Below are 14967 nucleotides of genomic sequence, written 5' to 3'. Positions count from 1 at the left end.
GCCTGGCTGCCCTGTCTGCCTCCATACTCGCTGGTATATCACAAACGCACACACACACACACACACACACACACACACACACACACACACACACACACACACACACACACACAAGTTCACAGCTTGCAGCCAGACTGGTGTCGCCATGTGTGTGCCAGGGGTAGCAGCACCCACAGGAGGGAAAAGGATGGGGGGAAGGTGGGAGGAGAAGGAACAGGGTGGATGGGCGCTTGGGTTCTCAGACAGCCAGATGCTGCCAATTAACTTCTCCGGCCGCCACGGGGCTGTAGGGGACAGTCTGGCACCTGTACCATCCAACTCCACCCCACACACACTTTCTTGAGGCTGATGGTACTGTAGTAGTAACATGTGTGGGAGATGAGGGCCACATGTTGCCTCAGAGCTTGGGAGACAAACACACACCTGTATTATTGACTCTCCTGACCTTTGCCTAAATTCTCTTCTCTTCTTTTTTTCTTCCCTCCATCAGTATCAACAGGTGTGCAGATGCACACGTCAATGTACAGTATGTATTGATACGTACGTCTGCAAACACAAGGACAGCTGTGAGGGAGTGAGCGTGTCCTCCTCCTTGTGAATATGAACCTTGGATAAAAGCCTTTCTCCTCTCACGTATATATATATATATATATATAGGGACCATGTTGGAAAAAAGTGTTTCTCGCTTTTACATGTTATCTCTTGGATACCCTCACCCCTTGTTGTCTTTCTATATCCATAAATAAACCAAACCAAAAAAAATAAAAAATATAGATATATATATATGTGTGTGTGTGTGTGTGTGTGAGTGTGTGTGTCTGTGTGTTTGTCCGGGTGTGCTTGCTGTCAGGCGATGTTGGTGATTATACTAGACAGAATGAATTACAGGCTATTACAGAAGAGAGCCTGTGGCTGCAGCAGCCAGAGCTGCACTGCCCTTAAAGTCTTATGGCTCTCAAAAAGCCAGCTAATATGCCAAAATCAAATGTAATAGTTTCACAAAATAGTAAACTATCATGAAAATGCTGAAGGCTCAAATATGTAGTTACATTTCTACAGATGGTATCAAAACAGATATTTTTGTCTGTAGCAGCAACATCAGAGACATAAACTCTCCCAAAGTTTACTCTATAAAATTCAATATCTGGCATGGTCAAACAAATTAAAACAACTCTTGAGACACAAAAGTGAAAAAGAAAGAGTGTGGCTGCTCTTGGGAAGCGTATGGATGTGTAGCATAGCGCAACATATATTTTTGTCAATATGAGGTTCACAGTTTGACAGAAGATACATATTCGGTTCATAAAAGTATTTCTGCAAACTCCTTAAAGTAGTCAGACTCTACCTTTGTTATTCAAAAAGGCAATAATTGGTTTAGTGAGATGTAATAATGTTACTATATCAACAAATTCGGGAAAAAAACAACGACAATGGCCTCATCATACTCACACTCCCCCCCCCACACACACGCACGCACGCACGCACGCACGCACGCACGCACACACACACACACACACACACACACACACACACACACACACACACACACACACACACACTGGGGCCTGTCCATCAGAAGATCTTGTTCCCTCGCTCTTCTGAGTGACAGATGACTTGTCACAGAGCTAAACGGGAGAATATTTAACTGCAGATTGAAAGAGGAGGAAAATGAGAGATGGGGAATAGAGTAAAAAAAGAGAGAAATTGCTCCATTACACCAGAGAGGTAAATCATTCGATGTGCTGGAGATCACAGAATGGTACTTGCATTTAAACACATTTACATGGGCACATGTATGAACATAATTCACCTTCTCCGTCTGTGTTGCTGCACTTGCTCTGTCTCTGTTTCACACACACAGACACACACTAAAGTAATCACATATATATGCACAAACACACACACACACACACACACACACACACACACACACACACACGCATAGAGCATCAGAATCCAGGCATGAGAAAAGCTGAGAGGCTGGATCAATGTTGGGCTCTGGTGATTAGCCTTAATTGAGGAGAAAGAGCTATGGGAACAAAGAAACATTATGACCTTTTCCCTATCTGCGCAGACCGCACGCTAATAAGACACATTCACATAATACCATACTGACCAGAATTGTCTAACTACATGAAAAAGCACCTTCTCATAGGGAACAGTATGCAAATGACTGGCGCAGAGAGAAAAACAAACCCCACGGATAATTGACTATCCTTGCCATGTTTTTGTGCGTGAATGTCAATTTTCACTCTCCTGTCGAGAGCATGCTGATTATTCTATCAGACAAAAAGATTGGCAGTGTTTCACATCCTGGTGCTATGGAATGGCCTGTCTGGCTTTCTGTCTCTCAGGCTCTCTTATTTCCCTCTCTTCCCACATCCTCTCTGTCTCTCTCTCTTTGTGCGTGTCGGATTCTGACTGAGTCAAATACCACTTGTCAGGAGAGCGCTGTTTGGACTGACATGAGATAAGAACAGATCAACTAGACAGTTATATGTTCCTCACTGCTGCTGGACGGGGGAATAAGCCTGTGATGTACAAGTAGTGTGTTGACCAGTGGCCATAATAATACTAAGGTCTGTGTTGTAGAATGACAGAACTACTACAGACACACGTGGACAATTACATACATTTCAGGTATACAAATCATGTATATAGCTATGTCACTGAAATTACAGTTATGGTTAATGTTATTAGCATTAATGCAAAGCGTGTTTTTTTGACTCATGCGAAAGTGAATCCATTATCACTACTCTCAGGCTAATTAGATTGTAAGTTGGTTGAAGCTTACTGTGTTTGCTGTGGTGACCAAAACCCCATATACACAGTACAGAGAGTACAGTACAGTAATCACACCAAGGCTAGTAATCCTGTTTGTGCTGCATGCTTTTTCAGAAGGGATAAAGCACATGGTCAGAAGTGCAACAAACCTGAACATGTCATAGAGGTGTGTTCTTTTCATTTCATACAGATTTATGGTAGAGTTTTTAAGTCTTTACGTTGTTCCGTTGTAACAGAAGCAGCTAAACTAAGAGCAAAGTGCCAATCAAGCACACACCCACACAGTCCTGAGAAGAGCTCTATTTGTGTTCACATAATGGTGGAGCAGCTGGAACCGGGCTCTCTTCAAAAGACACTGGCAGCTTGGATTCATATAAAGGCTTGATCATTGTAATTCTAAAGGTTGATGGTTTTCTCATCTTTATCACAGTAACAACTAAAGAAGTCCTTTGCAAATACTCATGCAGACAAATGTGAACTCCTTTGGGACAATAGTTAGGTATATTGATGAAATATAATTGCAGCTCTTTGACAATGCAGATACTGTAATAACAGAAAAATATGATGGAAGGAAATCAGGCTGTTTTGTTGAGGAACACAGCGGCCTGTAGTTTTTAACTACTCTGAGAACCGTTAGTGTGACTTGAAATGTGAATTTGGTCAAATATCGTAAAGAAATACACACAACACAAAAGGGCAATGGTACCACTGTTTCTGTACTTAAGATAATAACTAAACAAGGTAAAATTAAATGAATGTGTAAACCTACTGTTGCCCCCACTGACATAAAACAGTAATTCCTTATATGTGAATAGACAATGTACCCACCTATTCATAACAGTGGGCTGGAAAAACCGAAATGACCTCTAAGACATTTCTGCCTCATCTCTGTATATGAACACCCAATACTTCTCACGCTTAAGTTAAGTCTGTTTTACTGCAACATATGCACATGGTTGTGTATTGGGCTGCGAGAGCTGTCAAAATGCTTCTGAGCACACGGCAGTACATTGGCAGAACAGATTCAGTGTTGACACTGACACAGGACTACAGCTGTGGTGTTGTGCTGCTGATGTGCGCTACTTTCAAGACACGGCCGATGTAGACAAAGGCCCAATCCCAAAGTGAGCCCTGAGGACTAAGGACTAAAGACTTACAGACTTAATTGATCTCAGGTGCTAAGTGAGTGAGTGTGTGAGGCCACATGAGCTCAGATAGGTATAAATGGGATTGGGACAGCACTTCACGAGATCACATGTTACCTTGGCGACATTTAATAACAAAGATGTTGCTGACACTTGCCGGTTTTGGGAATTTTCATTTCATTCATTCGTTTGTTGTTTTCCACACAGCCAAGGCACAGGAGATGGCTGCCTGATTCAAATTTTGTTCAAACTCTTGTTTTACAAGCTGGACAACAGGCTGGTCTGTGTTCCCTGGTCGTGTGTCGTGCTGTTGTTTACCTTTCTAACGCTTTGAACTGTGGGTAATTCCCTTTGGTGAAGTCTGCATCGATGCAGACTCACAGAAAGGGCTCGGTAAGTGTGTACTCAAACCCTCACGCCCTTTGAAATTCGACATTGGGACAACCCTAAGCCCTTACGAATTTTGCGAGAACGCGCACCAAAGTCCATGAGTCTGTGAGTCCGGACAGAGAGAGCACAGAGTTGTGCAGGACACAGTGTTACCAACGTAGCGACTTTGTCGCTAGATTTAGCGACTTTTCAGACCCCCTTAGCGACTTTTTTTCAAAAAAGTGACTAGCGACAAATCTGGCGACTTTCTGTAGAAAAGTCGTCAGTATTGTCCAGCGAGCACGCAAGGTATTTCTCTCCTCTAGCCGCCAAAATAGTCCTCTGTTCTGTGACTGAGGAGCAGAAGAGTGCAGCAGCACTGTGCACAGTGTGAAGGTAGTTAGAAGGGGAGGGGGACAGGGTGTGCGGGGGCCGGTTTAGGTGGGAGAGACAGCAGGACGCGACGGGAGAAAGACGTCGCTGAGCTGGCCTGGACCTGAGCAAGCCAGCCTTCTTTGAGAATTCTTTATCGATCTTTTTTCCTCCCTTTGTAGAATTTCATTTTTTTTACTTCAAAGATAGGCTACCTAAGTAATAATTATAAGGTAAAATAAATTCCTGTATTGAATTTGTGATTATTTGGCTAAAGAGTTCTATTTCTTTCTATCTACCTTGCTATCTACACAACCACTAAGCTTTATACAAATGATTGCGTATTGACGTCAAAAATAGGCAAATGAGCGTATGAGGTCATCTAGCGACTTTTAGCGACTTTTGGAGCTGGTGCTAGCGACTTTCATTGGAAAAGAGTTGGCAACACTGGCAGGACACTGCACTCACTGTATGTGTGTGAAGTAACAGACGAGGTAAAAAAGAGAAGACTGGGGAAAAAGTAGTTGTTGGCCTCCTAACTTTCACTTCCTATCAAGGGAAAAAGAGCAAGCATCCTTCAAAACAACAACAACAACAACAACAACTGTGCAACGTAGTATAGTGTCTCCTTTTTAAAAGATCCGAAAGACCATTACATATTATGGTATGGCTAAGCTGTAGTTGATTGGGAAAATAACATCAAGCTAGCGGTAGGTTGAGATTGTTTGGAAATGTTTGGGGGAAAAAATAAAAAAAGTTTGTGATAATTCTGACTTTATATTGTAGTGTTACTCTGAATGTTATATTCTGTTGCAAGGTTAGATGAATGCCAATCCGTATTACAGCATAAAAGTGAAATGTCAGACGCTGGAGGTGTGAGGGCTTTCCTCGTGATTACAAAAACACAGCATCAAAACTTTTTCACCAAAAAGTACATAGAAACACTTGTATACTTGATGTATCTGAACCACACAAAAAACTAGTGCTTGAATGCAACATTAGTTTAAGGCTCATTTCAGTATAGAACCTATTGAAGGTGGTGGCTTATTAAAAAAAAGTACAAGGGCAGAGGCTGAATTGATACTCTTTGAAGATGAGATTCCCCAGAAATTGGTTCTTGCTTTAATCAAATGGTGCCTCTGAGAAATGGAAAGAGTTAATGTGAATACAGTCCCTCAGCCACACACACACACACACACACACACACACACACACACACACACACACACACACACACAAAGCGATTATCACCAAAGGTACGTATGCCTGCTTGTAGCTGTTCCCACAGGGAAACTAGCTGTACAGCTTCTCCACTCTCATTTTTCATTGTCTGCTTATGATGCCCCATGTGTGCACACTGACTTTCATTTAACCCCTCACAACACACCCAAACACACACACTCACACGCATATATGATGCCGACCCCCCCTTTCTGTCTCCATCTCTTCCTCTCTCAAACCTACACACACATACGCAAACGGCTTCTGTGTTTCATTGCAGTGGCAAAAAGGTGGTATAGGCGTGTCCCTCCACATACTGCAGCCAAACAGTGAGGCTGCTCTTTCCCCAGTCAGACATACATGGCTCTAAGACATAAGAGAACTAAAGGATTATAACATCCAGGGTTGGGGTCAATACAGCCGAGTCGGTAAATTCAAACAATATATCAAATGGTCGTGTTGGAGCATTTAATTCCTTTTTTTTCTGCAAAAATTCCCCAAGGTGAAAGAAATGTTTTCACTTGCCTGGAGAAAGTGCAGGGTCACCTGCAGAAGAGCACCCATGAGGCTGGTGGGGATTCATGGTCTTGCTCAAGGACGATACAGCAAAGTGAACATCTGACCACAGAGGAGGCTAAAGGTCTCCTTACTCACTGGAGACTGGACCACACTGCTGTTGCGAATGCTGCACATACATCCATTTATATCACGAAAGACTGAGTATAGAAATGTTATTGCTACAAAAGACAAATTTCAGTGGCCTAGTCCACACATACACAGGTAATTTTAAAAACGTAGCTTTTTCTATGCGTTTGGCCTTTCTTCCACACACTGTAAACTGAGCTTTTGGAAAACTCTGGCCAGGGTGAAGCCTTTAAGAGATGCTGTTTGTGTGCCATGACACAGACCCCGCCGCCGGTCTTAGACGAGACCGTCGGACTTCTAGTTGGTGGATTGTCTTCCGGTAACAGCTTTAATCCAGGCTTCTGATTGGCCAACATCATCTTCTTCTTTGAGCGACTGGGGCCGCGTGTTGGCTTGGCATGCTCTTGACAGCGCTTCAATTGTGTTTTTGCGTTTTCATGTGGACAGACATTTTTCTAAACAGTGCACGTGTGGACTGTTTAAAAAAAATACCTGCGTATGTGTGGACTAGGTCTAAAACTCCAAAATGTCTGTTTGTGCTTTGTAGGCTATTAATAGTCCCATCCCTGTTCACCACAGTGGGCCAAGGCCCTGTCCTAACATTTCTAACTCAGTAATGTTTCTATCTGTGCTTTTGGACAGCCCTGGTCTAATTTAACATCACCGCTCTTTTGTTCCTTATTGCTTTAATCATTGTTGGTGTTGTTATGGCTTTTCGGTGCTAAACTAGTTAAAAGTAAATTGCTTTGAAGTTCTCAAATCCAAAGAGACACAGTAAAATTAGTGGGAATAATATGAAACCTTGGATATCTGGACATGACATTTATGATGTCATGATAATGTTGGTCACTCGGTTATTCCACCTGTTTGGTCCATACTAAAAAAATCTCAACTCTTACATGGATTTCCATATCATTTTGTATATACATTTATGGTGCCCAGACACCAAATCCTACTGATCTTTTCCTTTATTGCCACCAGCAGGTAAAAGTTTTTTTTTTTTTTTCAGTGAAATATCTTAGCATCTACTGGATGGATTGCCACGGCATTTGGTCAGACATTCATGTCCCCTCCAGGAGGATTTCTAATGACTTTGGAGAACTTAACTTCTCATCTAGCACTATCATTCCACTATTTTAATTTATGACTAAATACTTTGCTTAAATAATGACATTGCCATCAGCCTCAACGTTGTGTTTAGTGCTAATTATTCAATGCTTGCATGCTGCCATGCTTAAATCTGCTGAGCATGTTGGTATAGCATGTTGGAGTAGTTACTGTGAGCATGTACGCATGATATTAGCTGTGTCTCCGGTCTACAGTCTCACAGAGCCACTAGCATAGCTGTAGACTCTTAGTCTTGTTTAAATGTGGAGTACTAAAATCAGTTTTCCAGTGAGGATGCAATAGCCAGCATCTCTTTACAGCGGTAAGTGACTTTTTAATGCAATCATGCTACAGAAGGTACTATGAGCATAGTAGCAAGCCAGTAATGTCGGGTTTTGCCAAAAACGTTTTATTTTATTTTCAATGATTCCTCCACTTTTACAGCACTTACCTCATGTATACTGACACTTTTAATTTGAAAGCATTGTTACAGTTATTTGGTTTGCAAGCAGCTCTCAACACTCGGACTGGATCAAGACATACAAACATCCCAAACAATAATTGGCTGTGACAGCCTTTTGTCCTGCACGAAAGCTGTGAAGAAAGATCTCTTCGACAGTCCTGTGCGTCCTGCACTCAGTAATATGCTGTTAACTTAAAAACTAGGGCTGTCAATCGATTAAAAAATGTAATCAAATTAATTACTTACTCTGTGATTAATTCATCAAAATTAATCGCATACATAATTAATGGTGCCTGAACCGATACTTTTTAAGAAAGTAAAAAAACAAAAGAAAAAAAAAGGGTACTAAACAACAGTTGGTGGCAATAAAGAACGGCTTGTTTATTGCTAAGGCCATATGGTCAAAATGAAATGATTTAATAATAATGTATAATAATAACTAATTTCACTAGTAAATTGCTGTTGAACCATCAGATGGGAAAAGGACATTTGCAATAACTTCAAATGCACCACGAGGCTGTAGTTTACCAGTTTCAATGAACGCACCGTCTGTGTTGTTTCTCCGACGGCAGCTGCAGATTGTTACATACCGGTGTTGAATCCTCTACAGTAAAACACAGTCACACTTTACACCGTTTAGCGTTAGCTGTCAGCATTTTAACTGTTTAATCCAACTACTAGCTAGCGGTAGGCTAACGTTAGCTGCTGTCGAGTATAGTGTTAACTAGCGTCATGTGCAGCGGTGTTTGTGTTTCAGAGCATCAGAGAGAAGCGCAGACATATCAGTGGCACCAGATTTCGGTAGCCAGGGTTGGCAGGAAGAAGATTTTTACAAGTAAATGTTCCAATTAATAATCCAGGCAGAACATTCTCGTCTCCCTCCTTCATTTTACAGTCCAGTGGTGGCTAGAATGGCTCCGGGTCAAACGTCAATATGGAATGGATTAATCTGCGTTATTTTTTTTAACGCGTTATTTGTTCTCAGATTAATTAATCGAAATTAACGCGTTATTTTGACAGCCCTATTAAAAACATGTTTTACTGCAACATGTTCAATGAAAAGCCTCCCAGGGACAAAGGAATGTATTTGGGTACTAATTACAGGGTCAAAGACAGACTAATGACATACTAGTTACAGTATTTAATAACTGTTACCTTAATGTTTAAAATTACACATTGCATTGTTCACATTTTGGGTTGAGACGATCGCAAGAGTGAGGGAGGGTAGAAAGGTGATTTATGAAATCTGCAAAATGTTTTATTTTTAATGTGTTTTTTGTTTGTTTTTTTACAATAATGTGTGTGTCCGTGGCAACTGCAATTTTCCATGTAGTTTCAGGAATATTTGAAGCCCCAGGATCCCCTCCAATAATGAATCAAGTAAAAAGTAAAAATAAAATCTGAGTTACAGTTTAGTATTTTGTGCTTGCGGCAAAGTTTGAACTTATACTACACCTGCTCTGCTGCCCTTTTCCTGCCATCATGATGTGAATGTGTTAACATGTACCAGTGTGTTTGTAGTATAAGCGTCTGTGTGTGTGTGTGTGTGTGTGTGTGTGTGTGTGTGTGTGTGTGTGTGTGTGTGTGTGTGTGTGTGTGTTTGTGTATATGTGTGTGTGTGTCTGCATGTGTGTATTGATTGATGCCTTCCAGGGCAGTTGCGTGATTGAAACACCTCCTCACCATAAAGCTGTCGTGCGTGTGATGGAGTTGCAGGGTCATTTTATGCATCACACCTGTCCCCCTTCCTCCCCATGCTGACACCCAATCAAATAGGAAAATGGGCATATATGTTTTCCTGGCCTTGAGAGGGCTTGTGCGGAAGGTTGGGGTTGGATTTAGGTGTGTGTGTGTGTGTGTGTGTGTGTGTGTGTGTGTGTGTGTGTGTGTGTGTGTGTGTAAGGGGGTGGGGGACAGAAAGAAAAAACAAGAGAGGGACGCGTAGCAGACTAGTAGACAAATACAAAGCAGAGATGGTGGACTATTTAGCCGCTAAATATAAAGGACTCAACAAAATAGTCTTTCCTGGTCTTTTCTCAAACTATTTTAAATTAAGAATCCTCCTAAAGCACAAACACGCATGCACACACACGCATTTTTGTAGATTAAGATTAAGTGATACTCTATTGATCCCGCAAGGGGACATTTTTTCACCACTCTGTTGTTAGTTATTAAACACATTACACACAGGACCGAAATACACACACATGCACAAACAGGACCAATACATGCACTAATGGAGAGATGTCAGATGAGTGAGGGGGCTGCCCATTAAAGGCACCCTGAGCAGTTCGGTGCCTTGCTCACGGGCACCTTGGTAGTGCCCAGAAGGTGAACTGGCACCTCTCCAGCTACCAGTCCAAACTCCGTACTTGGTCCACACAGGACTTGAACCGGCAACCCTCCGGTTCCCAAGAAAAGTCCCTAAGGACTGAGCTACTTTTCTTTTTTTAAAGATTAAGAAACTAGCCAAAAGCATATAAAATACTATACCATTACATTTTGCTAAGATGCAGCAGTAATAATTGACCTAATAATGGAATAATAAACACGCTGGACAATTAGTTGTTGCAGAGATTCGTTTGGACATCAATATAGAGTTTATTATTTCATTTGTCTTTTGTGTGGCTGTGGTGGTTTAGTAAGTATTTAGCTTTTTTTTGATAGAAGCTTTTATAATAGGCAACTCCTTTGTTTTCACTCAGGAATGCAGGAGTTTTACCTGGTTAGGTAATTGATCGATATTGAAATCCATTTGTGCTGAAGTCTGAGTAATTTCATTAGTTGAAATACATGACTACTTTTTGGTGTTAAAAAAGAGTAAGTTGAAACTTTTTAGAATTAGGACTTAGAGATCATAATGCAGCCTGTATTTTTTGTGGTTGCATGTAGGCTTAATACTTAGTAAGTTGTGAGTGATGTTGAGTTTTACATGTATGCGCTGTTGTATTAAGGAAGCAGAGGGAGGTCTCAATGACAGTGAGCAGGCAGGCTTGTCTTTGGTTGATAGTTTGGTTGATTGTTGATAGTGTCTTTGGTTCTGTTACAGCATTGTGTGGGTCGACTTGCTGGCAGTTTTGCTCTAAAATACTTAGTTGGTGACCCCAAACTACAGAAGATGTTGGGTGGTACAAGCCCAATGAGCTGGTGTAATGGACTTAATTAATTATCTACAGACTGCAGACATTACGTTAAACAAGCAAGATACTGTAAGGATTGTAAGATTCACTGTACTGGGTTCCTTTTATGCCCTGGAGAAAAAGTTGTTTTGTTTTCATCTTAAACTTTGACCCTATCACTGTGTATTTTCACTTCATCAAAGCGATTGGAACATTTTGGTCACCTAAAAATCTCTTGTTCAGTGTTCGGTAGCACCTTGGCAACCAAAGCTAGCCAGCTAGCACTAGTGTTAGCTGGTAACTCAAGGGAAAAGTCGGCCGACTTTTAACCAGCTCTGTGTACTGTCATACATGTAGATGAACGGCACCAGTGCCCAGCGTTTCGTGTTCATCCGCCGGCAAAACTCAGCTGGATGACTCACGTCATAATGATTGAAACTCTGCGACTTTCCCTCTTCAGCCTTTAGCTTAGCGCAGCGCCATTGAAACCATACACAACAATGTCTTAGACACGTCATCCTTCTCAGCTCCGCCCTTTTGTCCAAATATGGTCACTTCTGGCTCCAAAAAACCAATGGGTGTTGACACTGACGCTACGTCCATTATTTTTACAGACTATGGTCCACACTAGCATGGACAGGACCCAGGTAAAAAAATCAAAACCATCCTGTAATGCTCACATTTCTATCCTCTTAACTGCAATAGGACATTTGACTGCTTATCTTATGATATTCCACTGTACTGAGAAAAGAGCAAACCTGTGTGCTGAGAAACATTTGGGAAACCAGCCCCAGTTCTAAAAATAGCCCAGAAAGGCCCCTAAAATAATGACCCTGGCTGGCTGCTGAGTCTAAGGCTGGCAAGACAAACGACATCCATTCCCACTCGGTGCCTTTAATCAGCTTGTGATAATTAATGCCACACTCCATTGGCCAAACAAATATCTTTGTCAAGGTGCTCGTTGCTGTACACGTTCTTCTCCTGTTCTCATAGACAAGATAACAAGCAGGCTTTAATTACCTTATTTTGTGTAGTAGTATTATTATAGACTTTACCCTGTGCTGTTGGCGGCTCCAGTCACCCTCTGTTTCCCTCCCTTATTCCTCCCTCTTTCCCTCCTTCCCAACAAGTACATAAAATATTTCATCATGTTGGGCTGGTGGGCAGCGGCATCAGACTTTAATAAAGTGAACGACCTTGTGGGATTGCATAGGGGATAGATTAAGTTTGCCTTCCCTACTGTGGGGTTTCTTATCTGGAGCGTTACTTAATTACCTGCTTTAATTCTAACATTTTCTAAAATGACCCCTTGCCATGATGAGCCAAGCTGTTTTAATTAAACAAATGAATATGTCGCTTATCAGGCGGAATCACAGCTCTCGTTTGTCACAGTAACAGTTAAGGATGCCGCCGATGATCACGTTATCTGGGACTTGGCCTGGGTTTCGCCACCACACACAGAGGAAGAAGCAGCCGAGGCATTCTGGTTACTGTATGTGTCCATGTAGATATATGGAAGATTACAAACAGGCCCATTAGATATAGCAGACATGTCCACTTAGTCACATTGTAATCTGATGAGATTCATAATGTAGCTATGCATCCTTTATTATGGCTGTAAAAAGGTTTATAGCCCAAGGCAGAAAAGTCTGAGAGAGGAGAGGAGAGAACTGAGGAAAAAGGAAAAGTACAAAGAAACAAAAGAAAACCAAAAATAGTCTAACAGCTATTCCCAAAGTCGCTGACACTGGCCGGCTTGTTTATGGTAGTTATACAACAATATTTTAGATGGCGCAGAGGGTTCCTGAGCAGCGCTGCCTGACCAAATATAATGGGAGAAGTGTCAAAGAAGCCATTACACCAGCAGGGGCACGCACAGCCCTATTACATATGGCTGCTGGCTGCTAATGTGTATTAGCAGGAGACAGAGGAAGCAAGGTGAAGATAAGTGATTTTGCCTTAACTGGCTAAGTAGGACAAAGGAAGGAGGGAGTGTGTTAGTGAGGGTGAGAGAGAGAAAGAGAAAGAAGATCAGGGATGGACACTACTAGGACCAGAGTGAAAAAAATGTTTGGGTGTTTGGGCATGCTTTAAGCTCAGAGCTAACTTATCGAGACCCCATTGAGAAACCTTAAGGTCACAAGTAGATTCTCTGTGCTATACTGTGCCCGTTAACAGCTATCTGTATTGTCACAGTGTTTTTAAGCAGGGCATTAACTCACATTGTAACTACATGTCAATATCAAAGTTTAAAAAAACAAAAACAATCTAAATCTTATAAATCAAAACCAGACCGCCGGAGCATCTTACAACACCAACCACTAAAACAAGGTGACAGCCAGTATTTTCTCTTGGTTAATAATTTAGTGAGGATTGAAGGCTGCTCTTGGCAAGAAAGTGTGAATTTGCTCTGTTTGTGTCTGTCAGCAGCAAAATTCTGTATTTTTTGATGAGAAGGGGGCATCTTGCCCAGCCAAGGAATCCCAAACGCATTGGAACATACAGAACTGTGTGCCTTACTGCCAAACACATTAGCTCTTGTTCTTTATTTAAACCTTTGTCAAACTATGTGTGGTACTTCACTCACAAACCACTCTTTTTAAGGGCTCACTGGTCAAGTTTTGCCACTCGACACCAGTGGTGTAAGAGTGTGCTGGTATTAAAGGAGTGAGGAGGCTCCTCAGCTTGGTCTTTGACAGCCCCCTTGAACTCTGTGGGCCTGGTGATAAAGTGGCTTGATGAGTGGACAATCTCTGTCTGCCAGCTGCTGGTCTGGCCAGGGGAGCTGGATAGGTGCCAGACTGAGTGAAGACCCACTCCGGTCGGTGACAAAAACACACACACATCACAGCGAAATGTGAATGTATGCTGACATGCACACATATAGCTATTTGGACATGTACAACTACATTATGTTTAGCTCATACCACTTGCACATACTCACACACAACTGTAGGTTTACACACAAACACAAATGCTTATAAGTAGAGCTGGGTACCAAACTTCGTAGAGGCATGCTGGAAAAAGTCTACGTTACAACACGTGTGAGTGATGCTGTATTTTAAGAGGCTTGACTACAGTGTGCGTGACAAAGGAGCTGCAAAATAAATAAAAAGATTTGTACCATAATCTGTAATGTTGTAATTTCTTTTTGTTAAAAAGGATTTTATAAAATTGGTAGTGAAAAAAGTATTGTCCAGGAAATTGAATCGTATACAAACTAGTGAGTTAAACGCGTTATTAAAGGCGTAAATTTTTTATTGCAAGATTAGCGTTCTTTTTGGCCTAGCAAACTTTGTAGTTTTCTTCACATGCTGTTGCAACAACTAGTAACGTTAGAAAAACTACAACACCACACCATATCTAGCTAGACCAGAAACAAAACAACAGGCACGCTGCACACACGTGAAGTGACACGCTTGCGAGCCGGCCAAAGAGTAGTAGACTAACGTTATGTTTTGAGTGGATGGCGAGTACAAGACGCCAAAATGGATGCCAGTAAGATTCTGAATGGAAAGTTGCCAAATGGTTCCATTGACAAGACCAAAGTGATCTGTGTGTTTTGTCGTTGTGAACTGAGCTATCATCGCAGCACGTCCAGTCTGAAATACCACTTGATGGCCAAGCACACAGCTGATGCGAATTCTCCGCCCCCTCGTCAAAGCCGTTACATTGTGTGAGAGATTATTTGCTCTAAGCGTGAATGACTGCTCCAAGTGAGAATGTTGTGTGAAATTGAACA

The 14967-nt window shown here is 41.7% G+C and overlaps 1 protein-coding gene across 2 annotated transcripts in view; it reads right to left on the bottom strand.

The window, feature by feature from the left end:
• Nucleotides 1-14967, bottom strand: part of agbl4 (AGBL carboxypeptidase 4) — a 310470-nt gene that overhangs the window by 154725 nt on the left and 140778 nt on the right. The window lies entirely within an intron of this gene.

The sequence above is a fragment of the Sander vitreus genome, chromosome 9, assembly GCF_031162955.1.
Source record: "Sander vitreus isolate 19-12246 chromosome 9, sanVit1, whole genome shotgun sequence".
In the NCBI taxonomy this organism is placed as follows: Eukaryota; Metazoa; Chordata; class Actinopteri; order Perciformes; family Percidae; genus Sander; species Sander vitreus.
The sequence above is the reverse complement of the archived record's forward strand: the minus strand, read 5'-3'. Positions and strand labels throughout refer to the sequence as shown.